This window comes from Kogia breviceps, chromosome 6, assembly GCF_026419965.1.
Source record: "Kogia breviceps isolate mKogBre1 chromosome 6, mKogBre1 haplotype 1, whole genome shotgun sequence".
Classification (NCBI taxonomy): Eukaryota; Metazoa; Chordata; class Mammalia; order Artiodactyla; family Physeteridae; genus Kogia; species Kogia breviceps.
This window is the reverse complement of record NC_081315.1, coordinates 97351684-97366782: the sequence shown is the minus strand read 5'-3', so window position 1 is coordinate 97366782 and position 15099 is coordinate 97351684. Positions and strand designations below refer to the sequence as shown.

The 15099-nt window shown below is 45.3% G+C and overlaps 1 protein-coding gene across 7 annotated transcripts in view; it reads right to left on the bottom strand.

Moving 5' to 3' along the window:
- Nucleotides 1-14133, bottom strand: part of PPARGC1A (PPARG coactivator 1 alpha) — a 672898-nt gene extending 658765 nt beyond the window's left edge. For 4 of the 7 annotated variants that reach the window (XR_010841088.1, XR_010841090.1, XR_010841091.1 and 1 more), the window contains exon 1: nt 13563-13915. The gene's annotated coding sequence lies outside the window, so the exon portion shown is untranslated. Of the gene's footprint in view, nt 1-13562 lie in introns of all 7 variants that reach the window. The other 3 variants (XM_067036339.1, XM_067036340.1, XM_067036343.1) reach the window with 3 other exon arrangements.
- Between the last annotated feature and the right edge of the window lie 966 nt (nt 14134-15099).

The window sequence follows — 15099 nt, the reverse complement described above, 5'->3', positions numbered from 1 at the left end:
AGGCAGTCTATATTGTTAATAAACCAAGGGTCCAAAGGCATTATGGGAAAAGCTGTGAGGAGGTCAACAGAGAAAGGAAGTGGGGCGAACCAGTGAGAAAAGAGAATGCCCTTCATGGTGGAACTGAATCATTATTACTTTCGTATAATTTTTTATTTACACAAGTATCTCTAAGATTTGTCAGATCTGGGTCCAGACCAGACCAGCAATAATGATGCCTTATTATACAGTTAACATTCCTCTTCCCTTGGAAGTATCTCAGGAATGACCAGAGATACTGCTTAGAGTCCAGACTTACTCCTTGTTTTGAAGTTTAAGTAGTTCTGTGAGTGGAACAGGAAAGATTTTTCTCTCCATAGGTCTCAACAGAACATAAGCCAGGAGGTTTTGTAGAGATAATATGCCCTGGAAAGAGAGGGAAAAAATGCTCATTTGATAACGAGAGTTAAACTCTTGACATAAACTATTTGCTTGGATCTAGCGTTTTATTCTAGCAGCCCAAAGAATTTGAAAAACTAAAGACGAAAGAAGGTCATAATTGATATAAGCATGACCTCTTGACTGACAAGGTCATTATAAAGGTTTATTTTGAAGTTTTCAAATGGACAAAGAAAAGACTGTAATACGAGGTTCGTCTCCTACTAGCCTCCATCTGACATGTAGCTGCTGGGAGTATAAGTTGGCGCATCTCTTCTAAGAAACAATTAACACAAAAGTCGTAAAAATTTGTATGCCCTGGGCTTCCCTGGTGGCGCAGTGGTTGAGAGTCCACCTGCCGATGCAGGGGACGCGGGTTCGTGCCCCGGTCCGGGAGGATCCCGCGTGCCGTGGAAAGGCTGGGCCCGTGAGCCGTGGCCGCTGAGCCTGTGCGTCCGGAGCCTGTGCTCCGCAACGGGAGAGGCCACAGCAGTGAGAGGCCTGCGTACCGCAAAAAAAAAAAAAAAAATTTGTATGCCCTTTAACTCAGCAGTTCTACTACTGGGTATGATCCTGAAGAAATAATCATAGATATGCCCCAGGTTTAGTCATAATTGGTGACAACCTAAACACCCAACATTTAGGAGGATGGTTAAATAAATGGTCTTATAATCATACAATGGAATACTGCAGAGATATTAAAAGGGATATAGGAGCATATGAAATATTACGTGGCAAGTTAGTTATGATTTATTGTGCTAAGATCAGGTTAAAAAATTGCTTACACGTGATACTAATGTAAAAATGAAATACTATGTAGGCCTAAAACAAAGACTGGAAAGATATCCATTAGAATGGTATCTGTGATTATCTTTTGATGTTTGCATTATGTATGTATGGTTTTGATTTTCCTCTTTTTTCTGAACCTTTCTAAGAAAAATCTCCAAAACGAAAATATCTATAATAAGAAAAATTAATAATATGCTTTTGCTTTTATCAGTTTCCCAGTATATGATATTCCAAAACAGTACCTTAGAAAATCAGGCTTAAATATATTTTTTAAATTAAGTAGTAAAGTATAAAAGAAGAAAGTATCCCCTATTCTTGAAAATGCAGAACAAAAGAAGTATTTGTCCTAATTTTGAAGAGAAAACTCCCTTTTTAGCAAAAGCCCTTTTTGGGTTGGTGCTTAAAGGAATGTTCCTACCTCTATGTTCTGGTCCTTTTTGAAACAGGGGCTGCTGATAACCTGTATATTCCCAGAAGGAGTCAAAGGTTATTTTTCTTTTCAAATGATCAATAAAGATTTTAGCACCTATTTTGTGCCCTGCACTGTATTTAATGTGTGAGTCATGCAAATGAAGTTTAAAAAAAAACTCAACGCATTTATAAATCAGCTAAGAAAAAGCTGTAACTATTTAAATACAACAGATATAAAAGAACTAATAAGAACAACAGCATTCAAGGAGTGCTTCCTATTTATGAAGACTTCTTAAATACCAAATATACCCAAATATAAGATTAGGCATTTTCCCAAAATTCTCCCAAAAAGAGGGATATTCAAGTATCTTCAAAGGCTCTCATATTACAGGACATTCTCTAATTACTTTATTTAAACAATTAAGTAATGCTTGGGGAAGACTCATTAGCCTAAAATGACCTCAGACTATGCTTTTTTGAGATGCTCTCAGAGGTCACTTGACAGAATCAGTTACAGAGGAGGCAGAGATTTAATAAAGATTTCGTCATTGTTCCTGGAGTGAGACCCCACAATGCAAATGTTTAATATCACTGTAACAAGCATTTAAAAAAGAACTACCTAAATGAGTATAATGCATATTTATTTAACATTTACTTTATTTCCGGTGGGTATTCGATGCTACTGTAGTTAAAAAAAAAATGGTTTCAGAAGGCAAGCTCTCCTTCCACCATAATGATAGTGACCTAAGAGAGCACTTTATAAACATTCCCCAAAATATCATCATACTCGATTTTACTACAACAGTAAAAGAATGAATATGGCCCAAACTGGAGGGAAATGAACCAGTATTTATTTTAATGCACATAAACAGGAATCAACCTATTGGTTTTTGGAGGGGGTAGGGGTTGCTGTTTGGTTTGGTTTGGTTTTTTTTAGAAACTTGTTCTTTAAGGCCAGTTTAATTGGAGAAAATAATCCCAAAACTATTTCTAATGCATCTGTTACTAGCAGGGTCACAAAATCAATTAGCAATGGAGCCCTACTTCCTAAAAAACAAGCATTCGACAAACATTGTAAAGATGATTCCATTCCCCTTTACAATTTTTTTTTTTTTGGCTCTTTTCACAATGCTATGTAACCCTTTTAGTTTGACATCACAAAAAGAAAGAAGTAAATCATTTCATTAGCACTGCTGCACAGGTCTCAGAGTGTGTCCCCAACTTCAGAGGCTACATCACTTTCTAGCTCAGATGACTAATTTTAATCCAGAAAATGTTTAGCAATCCATGAAAGTGCAATAAGATCCAAAATAAAACTTTATGTTTGATTTACTAATTAAACTCTTCTCTTGACATTGTCAACAGGGCAGATATTAAATGATGCAAAGTTCTTAACTTTCAACTAAGTTTGAAAGCTTTCTTGACTGTTTGTGACAGAACAGACTGGAAAGCAACTCCCCTATTTAAGATTACTAACTCACATGATCCCGCCTCTGCTAGCTCGGTCCCTGTGCTGAGCAAGAGAGAGGGAGGGGCTCTGCTGGTGGGAGGACTGTAAACTTGTCCCTCGGAAGACCCTTTATAAACTTCCAAAGCCGAAACAGTGAATAGGGCAGACCCTGCCCCCTCACCTGTTCTTCTCTCTATATAACATTTTTTATTTTTCTTTCTTGGTACTTCACACAATTTGAACGAGATGATGGATGGATCGATGGGTGGATGTCTGGCTGGACGGATGGAAGGAAGGACAGACAAATAGATGATAGATTTACGATATGTATATACATACGGAGACAGATACAAAAGAATTTATATATAATATATATTGTATATATGTCATGTGATCTATGTCTCTCCTACTAAACTAAAGCTCCTTGAGGGTGGGGATAAGCACAATAAATTGTAGGTACTCAATAAATTTGGTTTATTTTAAAAAATCAACAACAACAAAAAAAGAACAATCCTTGACAACTATTCCTTGACAAATTCCTTCTGCCTGGAATGCCCCCTCTGCCTCATTCTCATCTACCCGAATTCTCCCCATCTCCCAGAGCCCAAAGCAAATGTCACTGCCTCTTTAAAATCTTCTGTGATTCTTCCAGCCAAAAGGAAACTCCCCATCATCCAAATGACCACTCAGTGTTATCCACTCCTTTCTTAAAGCACTACCCATTTTCTAACCTTCTCTGCATAGAGGTGAGGTTCCATGTGAAACCCACACCCATGTTGAAGGCAGCAGGTTTTATCCATCTTTGATTTCCCTGTCACCCATCGGTTCGTCCACCCGAAGGCAGCCTAGAATGGTGGTTAAAATTAAAACGTGCTCGGAAGCCATAGATACAGATCCTGACTGTACCACTTACTGACTGTGTGACCTTGGTTGTCACTTCACCTCTCTGTGCCTCGGCTCCCTCATTTGTAAAGAGTAATATGCAACACTGATAACAGTACCTACCTCTAGGATTATTCTGATGACAAAATGAGTTGTTCTATGTAAAGCACTTTAAAAGGTTTCTGGAATGTTATAGTAAGTGTTCAATGCAAGAACTCTATTATTATCGACTCGGTCTAATGTATTGAGACTACTATGTACCAGGCACACTGCTGCACTGCCACATCAGTAGGTACTCTATAAATATTTGAGGATTGATGGAGAAGACCTAACACTGACTCAGCTCTTTATTAATCAAGAGCAAAGGTCTTCCCAGGCCCAAGGCCTCACTTAATCTTAACCACCATTCTAGGGGATGGATGTCATCATTCCTACTTTTATGCAGAAGCAAATGGACTCCCTTCTGCTCTGAACTGCACAAACACATATTTGATGGGTGAAAAGTCTCTACAGTGTTCACCTCACAAGCCCTCCAACTTCTAGAGATTTTTTTTCCGTCCCCTCCTGCAGCTCCCTCAACTTCACCAGAAGCATCCTTTTTTAGCATCTGTTCAGCCTGACTCCTGTCATTAGATACATTCTTGTGTGTTTATAATGCACCACTGATTTGTTTCAGACTAAATCGTGGGATCTAAAAATAAAGTGATGTTGAACATATTTCTTTGCATATTAACTTTAAAGAAATAGATTAATCTTTTAGAAATAATCAAAAATGAATGATCCACTCAGCATGTAGAAGTTACCAAAAAATAAAAAGTTAAAATTAAAATTACAACCCCTCAGATTCCCACTTTTCCTCCTTTATCCTTTCTGAATTTATTAATTTAAGTATATACTTCATAATTTTTCACTTTAAAAATTAAGAGGTCTAGGGGCTTCCCTGGTGGCGCAGCGGTCGAGAGTCCGCCTGCCGATGCGGGGGACGCGGGTTCGTGCCCCGGTCCGGGAGGATCCCACGTGCCGCGGAGCGGCTGGGCCCGTGAGCCGTGGCCGCTGCGCCTGCGCGTCCGGAGCCCGTGCTCCGCAGCGGGAGAGGCCACACCAGTGAGAGGCCCGCGTACCGCAAAAAAAAAAAAAAAAAAAAAAAAAAAAAAAAAATTAAGAGGTCTAGGGAGCCTACAGTAAACCAATCATCTTCTTCCCTGGGGACACTTAAATGAAGGCAGGATTCATTTACTCTCCGAGTCAAATTCCCATTTTCAAAAATGACACTGTAGAATTGTCCTCATCATCCTAAGAGATGGAACAAATAAGAATAAATGAAGGGACACATATAACGGTATAAAACTTTTCTGAAATTTCAGACATTTTCCAACACATCTGTCTGTCTACTACAGGCCAGGCATGATGAGGGATCTTGAACTGAAGAAGGCACTGTTCCTTCCCACAAGGAGCTTCCTCAAGTGGTAGGGGAGGTGAAACTTACACATTAACGATGACAACTCAGGATGGAAAGGATTATGGGAAACACAGTGATGGGAGTGGGACAGAGAAATGAATCCTCGCTGATGTAAAACTACGACTCATCTATTTGATAAATTATTTAACATGTTTCCCCCTTCAACACACGCTCACACACACCCATTTTGACAATAGACTTCTTTTCTTTCTTTGCAACCTGAAAACACTCACTCATGAGCCCTTGGGTGTTTATCTTAAGCCACCAACCAGCCTTGGTGGCATCATTTTTGTCAATTTGATGTTTTCTTATTACTCAGAAAGGTTACATCTGCAAATAAATATACATTCTGGTTGCAACACTAAATAATGAGGCAACCTGCAGTTCATAAGATGCAGTCATTCCACGCCACATTTCATTTTGGAAGAGGGAGGGCTACAGTCGACTGTGAACAATTACCAAATCATCAATGCAATTCAATAAATGTTGTTTTAAAAAACTAATTATTTGTTACAATAACCAGCTACTATTGCCACTTTGTATTTGGAGGTTTGTAAACTACTTCCATTTGAAATGTAATTGATTCCATTTTTATCATTTGTTCAAGTTTATGGGGTTGTTCTCATCCTAAGAGATGATAACATCTATTTTCAGCAAATTATACATTATAATTCCTCATTCAAAAGCTGTAACAGAAAACAAAATGCTAATTTATGCTGTAAACAAAACTACAGAATCATAATCATTCATTGTTAACTTTAGGGACTGAACTGCTACTGGAAATAATAAATCAGAGCAAAATGTGGCAGGGGGTGTTGGTTAGAGTCCTCTTTCTTTTTCTTTGTGCTTTTTTGGCTTATTTGGTTTCGTTGTTACACAACTAACACACTTTCTAATACGATTTCAGGCAAGAGATTACATGGATTTTTTGTCTTCTCCCAGATATAAGCCAGACGTCCTTTGCCCCATAGCTACTACCTGCAGCTGGATATTTCAAATCTACAGGAAGATGTGCTCACAAAGCAATCAGAAGCGCACCCCAAAAGGGGGCAGTGTTATTAGAACCACACGCCTGCTTCTACGTATGTCATTAAGCTTCCACACCCACACTGCCCTTTACCCCAGCGATCGCCCCCCTTCTCCGTGCCTCTCCCATATAAGCACCCCTCTGCAGCACGTTCTTGTCAAGGTGAGCCTTGGCAAGCTTCCCCTCTGTGTCAGGGAATACATGGAATAAACAAACAAACAGAAGTCCGGTAACTTTAATAAATCAGGTCGATTCTTATTAACCAAAAAAGAAGGGGAGGGTAGATGTGGTTCCATATCCCAGACAATCTTCTTTCCTTAAGTAACTATTTTCAAGCGAAAAGACAGTAACAGCACCTAACGGTACTTTCCCGTCTCCTTTTTTTAAAAACAAATATAATCCAAAAGAAAGAAAGATGTTAATATAATTATGTCAAAAATGTGACTTCTTTGAAGGGACCAAAAAGTCACACTGCCATCTTGAGTAAATCACTTTTCTGCTGCCCTTTCATTTAATGCCGTCTGCTGTCCACATTTACCTCTCCAGTGGCAAAGTGTGATCATTGATTTCCTATGGTCTCTCTCTCTCTCTCTGGAAGGAGGAAGTTCTGCTTCCTTGATGATGACTACAAAGGGTAGGTGACCCCATTCTCATTCCAGTGCAAACCCAGCACTTTTACATTTTTCCACTAGGGCCGCAGGAACGTGAAACTAGACAGAGACTTTGCCCTCTTCGCTGAGACTGTCTTGCTGTAACTACTGACATTTCATGTTTTCCCTCCCCTTCCCACAACTATATTTTAGAAGATCACGATACAAGGGATGAACAACTAAAAGGCATTAGTTCATGATGGACATAAATGTTAGGTGCGTGATTTGGTACAGAAGACACATTATAACGTCGCCATGACGAGAAAGGTAAATCTCAGGCTAAATCGCAAACACAGCTATATACAGAACAAACCCAAAATGATACATTTGCTTATAAAAGGAGAGTGAGTTATGCCTCAAATATATATATATATATATATATACACACACACATACATACACATACCTATACATAATATATATATATATACATAAGCTACGGTTTTGGTGCATCTGAATGACTATTTATAAAAATTATTCTATTTGTGTATCTTAAAATTACATTTCTTCTGTACAAGGTTATCTTCCTGATGCCCACATACATATGGAATGAGCCCTCCAGTAAATCGTAATTATCTGATGTTGGGAGCTGGCAATCTGAAGACCCTCTCTATCTCTCAACCTGGACGAACCATTCAAACCGAAAAGAATGGTAAACTCGAACATTTAGTCCATCACCAAGAAACAAAAAAAAAGCATCAGGTAGTTATGGCTGATTTTGCCAAAAAAAACGACTTCAACTCATTCCCAAACAGAATTATACCTGGTTATATAAATAACCAGGAAAAAAAATGAGCAAACTTGGACAAGCAAAGGATTTATTCATTATTTCATGAAGCTGGCAAATGAATGACAGCATAACAAACTTGCTAGAAACGTACCTATGGCCACACAGCATTTTTCTGTTGTACTGGAGAGCAAGTCTAGCATGGAGAAAGGGTAAGTGGGACTCTGGGCTCTGAAACCAGACTGCCTGGAGGGTGTCCCAGTTTGGCCCCTAATTAGCACTGAGGTCTGAGGCAAGGTACCTACCCCTCTGTGCCTTATTTTCTTCATCTATAAAATGGGAACAATAATAAAGGTATCTAACTCATATGTTGTGGAGATTAAAGGAGTCACATACTTTTAATTTGGAACAGCATTAATAAATGGTAGCTATTGTCACTGTACTTTGGTTCCCACGTTTGAGGGTAAGAGCACTTTATACAGAACAGGGAACAAGATTTTCAAGCTTGTACCTTAAAGAAGCTACCCTTGCTGGAAAATCCACAACAAACCCAAGTTATTACAAGTCTCTTTTACTTTTCTGTCTACCTAGGAGAAACCCAATGTTGGAAAAACTGGGATAAGGTGAGCTGGATTTAGATTTAAGGTGAGCTGGGAGATTTCTAAAATGTATTTGAAGTAAATATATAGAAATGCACCTAAAAACTAGTTTGCAGTTCATATACTCATCTTCAGGGAAATTAAAATGTTTTTAAACAAAGAAGCCCAGTTTACATTTTTCCAGCTTTAAGATACTGGCTTCCTAACAACCTTGTAAACGGAGGACAGTCCCAAGTCTTGGCTCATCTCCGTGGATCCAAGCAGTGTTACCACTTTAAGAATTATGAAATACCCAGAAAAGAGGGGAAAAAAATATTGAATTCTTTACGGTACTTGGACTGGATGGAAAAGAAGTGCTCCTCAGCGGACTGTTTCTGCTTTGGCTATCTATATTCATGGAGGGAGTGCCAAGACCTACCCCTCCCCCCACAAAAAATAGGCAGTCAGCACAAGCGTTCAACAACTTACCCAAATCCATTAATGATTCTGCACTGAAACGTCTAGCCTGCTTGAAAAGATAGAGTGAGTACAAAGAATTACAGGTCTTGGCTAACAAAAGTCCAGGGCTGAATTCAAAACAGTCACTGTCTGCTCTGAGAAGAGAGTGTGTGTCCTTATAAGGATGCCATTTTCCATTTCTAGTCTGGCAAATTTGAGGGAGTGGTAGGGAAGGGTGAGGACAGAAAAAAAGTTAAAGGCAGAGTCGAGTCTGCTGGTAATGCCTTTGTCACAAACTCAGGTTTAAGCTACCCAGTAACCAAAGGCCTGGTCAATCGGGTGAATAAAGTCATATAGCTGGCCTTGTGGACACCCAAGCAGTCAGCTAATTGGCTTCATTGTTCACTTTCAGTTGATTGCTTCAATATCATACAGACCTGGGCTGCTTCAATTTGGGCTTACAGGGGGCCAGCTAAGAAGGTGACCCAGGTCCCAGCTGCAAGCAGTAATGACCAGTGCGCAGTCAGTTTCCTGATGGAGACGGAAAGCTTCAACAACTATAGGAGAGACTCGCAGGTTGAAAAAGCACAACATAAAAAGATAGAGTTGGGTTCTGGAAGCTTGCACTACTGCCATCCCTAGGCGTGAAACTGTAAATTAAAGAATGGTCTGTTGTCTGCTGCGCTGAGCCAAATCAGAGACATTTCGTACATGCGCTTTAATTGGGGTTTTCATTCTAATTGAAGAAATAAATTCCACCTAAGCAGATGCTCCCCGCCCCACTCTCACTATGGTATGTTTTGCACATTGGCAAGTGGGTGCAAAATTTCTGCAGCATGGTCCCTTCAGATATAAGATGGAATTTCCCAGGTTTTTAATGGTAACATATTCGGCTCTAATACACACTGGGCTCTCTCCAAAAAAATCACCCCAATCCACCCTCCCCCTGCTTTAATAATAAAATGTCACAGGATGACTAAAAACCTTCCAGTCAGCCATGATTCGTGTTTGGGTTTTTTGGGTCTGTTTTTGTGTTTAGTAAGGAATAAAGGCACCAGTCGTTTCCAAATTTCCAGGTCTCTATATAAAGAACCCCCATTTTCATTAGTTTTTTCACTTGCTTGTTTATCACCAGAGGTGTCATAATCATGTTTCTTGTGAAAATGAAAGTAATCAAAATGCCTTGTGATTCCAGGAAAAGAGCTTCTCAGGGAGACATGCCTGCGTTCTATTGATGTTGTAAAAAGGCTTCTTTTACATGGTATTAGATGTTGAGAGCATATCATATTGATCTAGAAATAAAAAGGTTTGTTTTTGTTTTGTTTTGTTTTTTGTACAGGGAACCCTTACCTTCATAAGCACTTTCTAACACTAGGAATAGGATTTTATTTTTAATTGAGGTGGAGTAAACAAATTATATTTGAAGAGCATTGCTATTTTTAGGGAATGGAAGATTTGTAAGCTTTTTGGCAGCGATTCTGGTAAAAATCATGAATAAGTTTCACTCTTTCAAATTTGGCCCAGGCCTCACCCTAGCAGCCCTGCCCAGAGTCCAAGATGAGAGTTAGGGTTGCCTTTGTTTAATTAATGCTTTTTCTCCGAAGGAACAGTTAGGAGCAGGTTTCTTAGTCATATAACCACGCTCAAATGCTGAAAAAGCAAACTGGCGATCAATAAGAACCTAGGTCCTGATACCTATATATTCTTCATCCCTGAAAATGGTGATAGGGCCGCGATGGAAGCCTCAAGTCCTGGTAAGACTCACTGCCTGGCTGCATCTACCACCAGAGATTAAAGCCTCGGTGGTACTTTGAGGGCACCTTTCTCTAATGATGTACATCTCTCATTTGTTTCTGTACTTTATCTTAAAGTTCATACCGCACCAGTGGAAGAAGAAATCAATATTTCAAATAATCTCCCTTTCCCCACCATACAATGCCACTGCACTAAGAGTAGCACGCCACCCAGTACCGGCCTGTGAGCTAATCATCCTCCACAGAGCAGCGCCAGCTGCTTTGTCAGAAATTCTTTCCGATTTTCTTAGCAACATGAGTCTCCCTTTCTAGAAGAAAGATCTTGCCTTTTGGGAAAACGCTTTTCCAAATCAAGTTAAACTAACTTTACCCGAAGAGACCGATAGTTTTCCTCTTTTTAAAACGCCACCCCCGCCCCTTCTCTGGTTCTCTCCTTCCTTTACTCCAATCCTGCCCGCACCCCTCCCTCTCGCCCACCTCCTTCGGTTTCCAAGGAGTTTGCACGTGATTGCCTGTCTCGCAAAATCGGGCCGTAGCCCTTAGCTTTTAAAGGCTCTCAAAGACTTGCTTCCTATCTCGTTGAAAGATGTTGCCAAACCTCCCATCGCTGTAAAGCTGTATCTCTGTGAGCTTCCTTACACCCAAATCTCCTTTCAATCTCTCCCTTGGGAGGTAAACAAAGTGCTGGAGTTTCGCGGCCCAGAGGTGCAGGTCGGAGGTACGCGTCTGGAAACTTATCCTAACGCAGCTGACTCCCGGACCCGGGGGCGCGGCGCTGCCAAGGAATCCCTAATCCCGCCCCGGATTGTGCGGGGTGAGTGGCTCAAGCCTTTCCTACACCTCTCGGTCCTCAAAGACCAGCTGGGGTTGGTTTCTGACTCATCGACAATCTCACACACACACGCGCGCGCGCGCGCACGCCCGCTCCTGGAGAGCTGGAGTTTGCCGAGCCAGAGGGATTGTTGGCTCTCGGCAATCCGGAGCCGGCGCCAGGAGGCACGGAGAGCACCCGAGGCAGGGTGGTCTGGAGAAATCCCCCGGCGCCTGCCTCGGGCAGCCGAGGTATCCCTCGAGTTCCCCCATCCCAGCGCCCGCCTGACCCCCTCGGCAGTTCCTGCAAGTTTCTACTCCCAGCGGGGCCTCCCGTTTCTCGGCTGCCTTGCCTGAACCCCCAGTTCACGCCGCCACCCCGCCCCCCGTCGTACCCCTCCCCCCCACCGCGTCCCCCGCCTTCCAGAGCTCCGCACCCGGCGAGCTGCCGGCACGCTTCCGGGGAGCGGCCCAGACGCCCCCACCCGCGGCGGCAGCCGGCCGGTCTGGCCGGAGCTCGCCGCCGTCTCCCGCTGATGCTGTCTAGGCGGCAGGAGCCTCTGAGAGGCTCCCGGGCCGCCCTGCTGTATTATTCACTCGGATGGCCACGGCGCTTTCTGGAGAGCCCACGCCGGAGACGCGAGGTCTTCGCCCGGCGATTACTAGTTCGGCAGTCTCAGTTTCTTGGAAACTGGGGGTGTTGCGGGGGCGGCGGAGCGCATTTTTCTGTTGTTTCGCTTTGGGTTATTGGCTCTTTTGCCGGGAGCTCGCAGGAGCGCGCTGCGCCCCGGACCCGGGAAAGAGCGCGCCAAAGCCGGCGAGTGCGGCGGGCAGCCCGGCTAACTGCCGAGGCGGGCGGGCTAGCTGGGGAGGAGAGACGCCGCGGCGGCTGGGCAAGCCGGGCAGAACAGAGCTCTTTTCCTCGACGCCCCCCAAACCCCGCCGGCCGGCTCCCCCCGCGGCGCTAGTTCCGCCGGGCCCGGGAATCCCCCGCGCCCCCGACCGCTCACCGAGTTGCTGCTGCCTTTCACCATTGCTCTTTCGCCTCGCCTCCCGCCCCAACTTTCCCCAGCCTGGACTCGCGCGCGTAAACACACACACACACACACACACACACACACACACACACACACACACACTCACACACTATCCCCTCCCTCGACTCCAGCTCCACTTCCCCGTGTAGTTTGGAGAAGATAGATGCCTGTAGACTTTCACCAAACAAGCGGTGGGGGCAGCAGACTACAACAGTTATTTAATTAAAAGGCATTTTTCCTCTCTCTTTCTCGCTCTGGCTCCCGGAATAGCTTCTGCACGCCTAGACCCTGAGCACATGCCTGTCCAGGTTACCAGTGGCCCACTAACACCCATCTCCTTCCACGCCCCCCCCTTCCGGCGTCTACCCCCAGCTTCTCCGCGCCCCCCGAGTCACACCGACAAGCACACCTCGAGGCCAGCAGTGGGGAGCGTCGAGGGCACGATGCAGCCGGACTGCATTGCACAGTCATCAAAGTTAAGTGTGTGTGTTTGTGGGGTTCTTGTGCGCGCCGGGGGAGGCTCGGGGTCATGAGCACCGGAGCATCCACTCTGCTCCCCTCCTCCTCGGGGTCAGGGGACGCCTCCACTTGAGACTGCAGCCATTTTAGGGAAAGAGGTGGCTCGGAGCCCGGGGGGGAGTAGCGGGGGGAACAGCACGTCGCAGGGGACTCAGAGCTCCGCAGGCCCTCGGCGCAACTGGAGGGCGGGCAGGCGCCGGGCGCACAGGGGCGCGGCGCCCGCGGCGACTTGGGGAAGGTTGCGCTCGAGTTCCCTGGTTTTGCCTGGAGTTGTTCGGGGTAACGTGCCGGCTCCTACCTCTCTCTCTCGGGTTCCCGCTGGGCTGGGAGGTTGGGGTGGGGGGTGGGGAGAGGTCTGGATGGTAGATTGGACAAGGGAGGGACGCAACAGACCCTGGAGACTGGAAAGCTAGTGCTGGGGGAAGGCGGACACCTCCTCTCACCGGTTGGCACAGACCCAGACGGTGCGACCCACTTGGCCCCCCCCAGCCTCCCCACCCCCTCCCGAGCCTCTGCTTCCCCACCGAGTGCCAAGTGAGCGCACGGCTGGGGGCACGGGGCGCGACGCCGACCGGCACCGAGCCACCCCTTACCTGGTTGGAAGGGGTTTCCCAGGAGGAGCCGTAGTTGTAAAAGAAGGAAGAGAAGAAGGTGTCTTCCGACAGCCCGCAGCCCGCCATGCTCTGGATGCAAATAAAATGAGGAAAAAAAAAAAAAAAAAAAGCACACACACAAAAGCAACCAAAAATTTTCAAAATCAAATTAAACCAATAAGCGAAGAAGAAATTCTCTCGAAAAATAAAGAAAAGGAGGGGGAAGGGAACGGCAACTCTCGGCGGTGCTCCCTCTCCGGCTGAGGAGGGATGCTCGGGCTACCGCCGTCGCCGCCGCCGCCGCCGCCTTCTCAAGACGGTACCTAGAGAGGTTCGTCCTGACTTGAGCAGCCGCCGCCGCCGCCTGTGCCGGCTGCGTGTGTGCGCGCGTGTGTGTGCGTGTGTGCGTGTGCGTGTGTGTGGTGTGTGCGCGCAGAGCGAGAGACCGCAGGGGAAGCGAGAGGGCGAGAGAATGAGCGAGCCGGGATGGAGGGCGCAGAGGCAGAGCGGGCGTGTGCGCGCGGGGGTGCGTGCGTGTGTGTGTGTGCGCGCGTGTGGCTGGGTGTGCGTCTGTTTGGGGAGCTCACTGGAGAGCCGGGGCCGTCACGTGGGTGCGCTGACTCCGCCGGCTGCCGGGGACAGCCTGTACTACAGCCACGGCCACTAAATAAGCCCTCGCCGCCAGACCTTTGCAGTCCCCCGCCAGGCCGGCGGCCAACCCTCCCCGCGGCTCTGTGCGGGCCCCGGGACTGCAGGGGGCGCGGGTGCGGCGGTGGGCAGGTGGGTGGGTGGGGAGGGGGTCGCCCCCAGCCTGGACTGGGAAAGAAAGATACCGGCGGGGAGGCACTTGTCCCCCACTACGCCCCGCACCCTCCTGTCCAGCCGTCCTCCCACCCTCTTTGAAGATTTTTTTTTTTTAATTCCTAAAATTGCTTTCCCGTGCAGGGACCCCTCTTACAGCCACGGGGAAATTATTTTCACACAGTTTCTACGTCTCAATGGGTTCTTTTTCCTTTCCCGGTGCCCCACGTCTCCTGCGCGCGCGCGCGCGCGCGCGCGCGCACACACGCCGACACACACACATACACACACACACCCGTGGCCACCTCCTCCCATCCCAAATGCAAACCCACTTCCTTTTGCTGTAGTTAAGCTAAGTCAATGCTACATCAAACTAGGCTAGGCTGAGAGAACTGGAAAGTAGATTTAGGGGACAATACTGCCCCAGCAGGAAGAAAGGCTCTAGTTTGGCATTCTGTTGATTTAACAGTTTAAAACGTAGAAGGATTTTGTAGCTTCTGCACTGAAATTCAGGCCCCTTGAGTCACAATTCTTTAAATGGAGGTATTTTGTTAAGTCTATTACATGCTATAAAACTGTAAACGGATAACCCCCGCCCCCAAATGGTATTTTAGGACCAAAGCTTTCTCTCAATTTTAGTAATTGAATATCCAAGAGGGTTTTTTTGCAAAAAGCCATTCCTTACCTGCTCCCCCCAACTTTTTATAGATATTCAGAGTAAGTAAAATTCAGATAA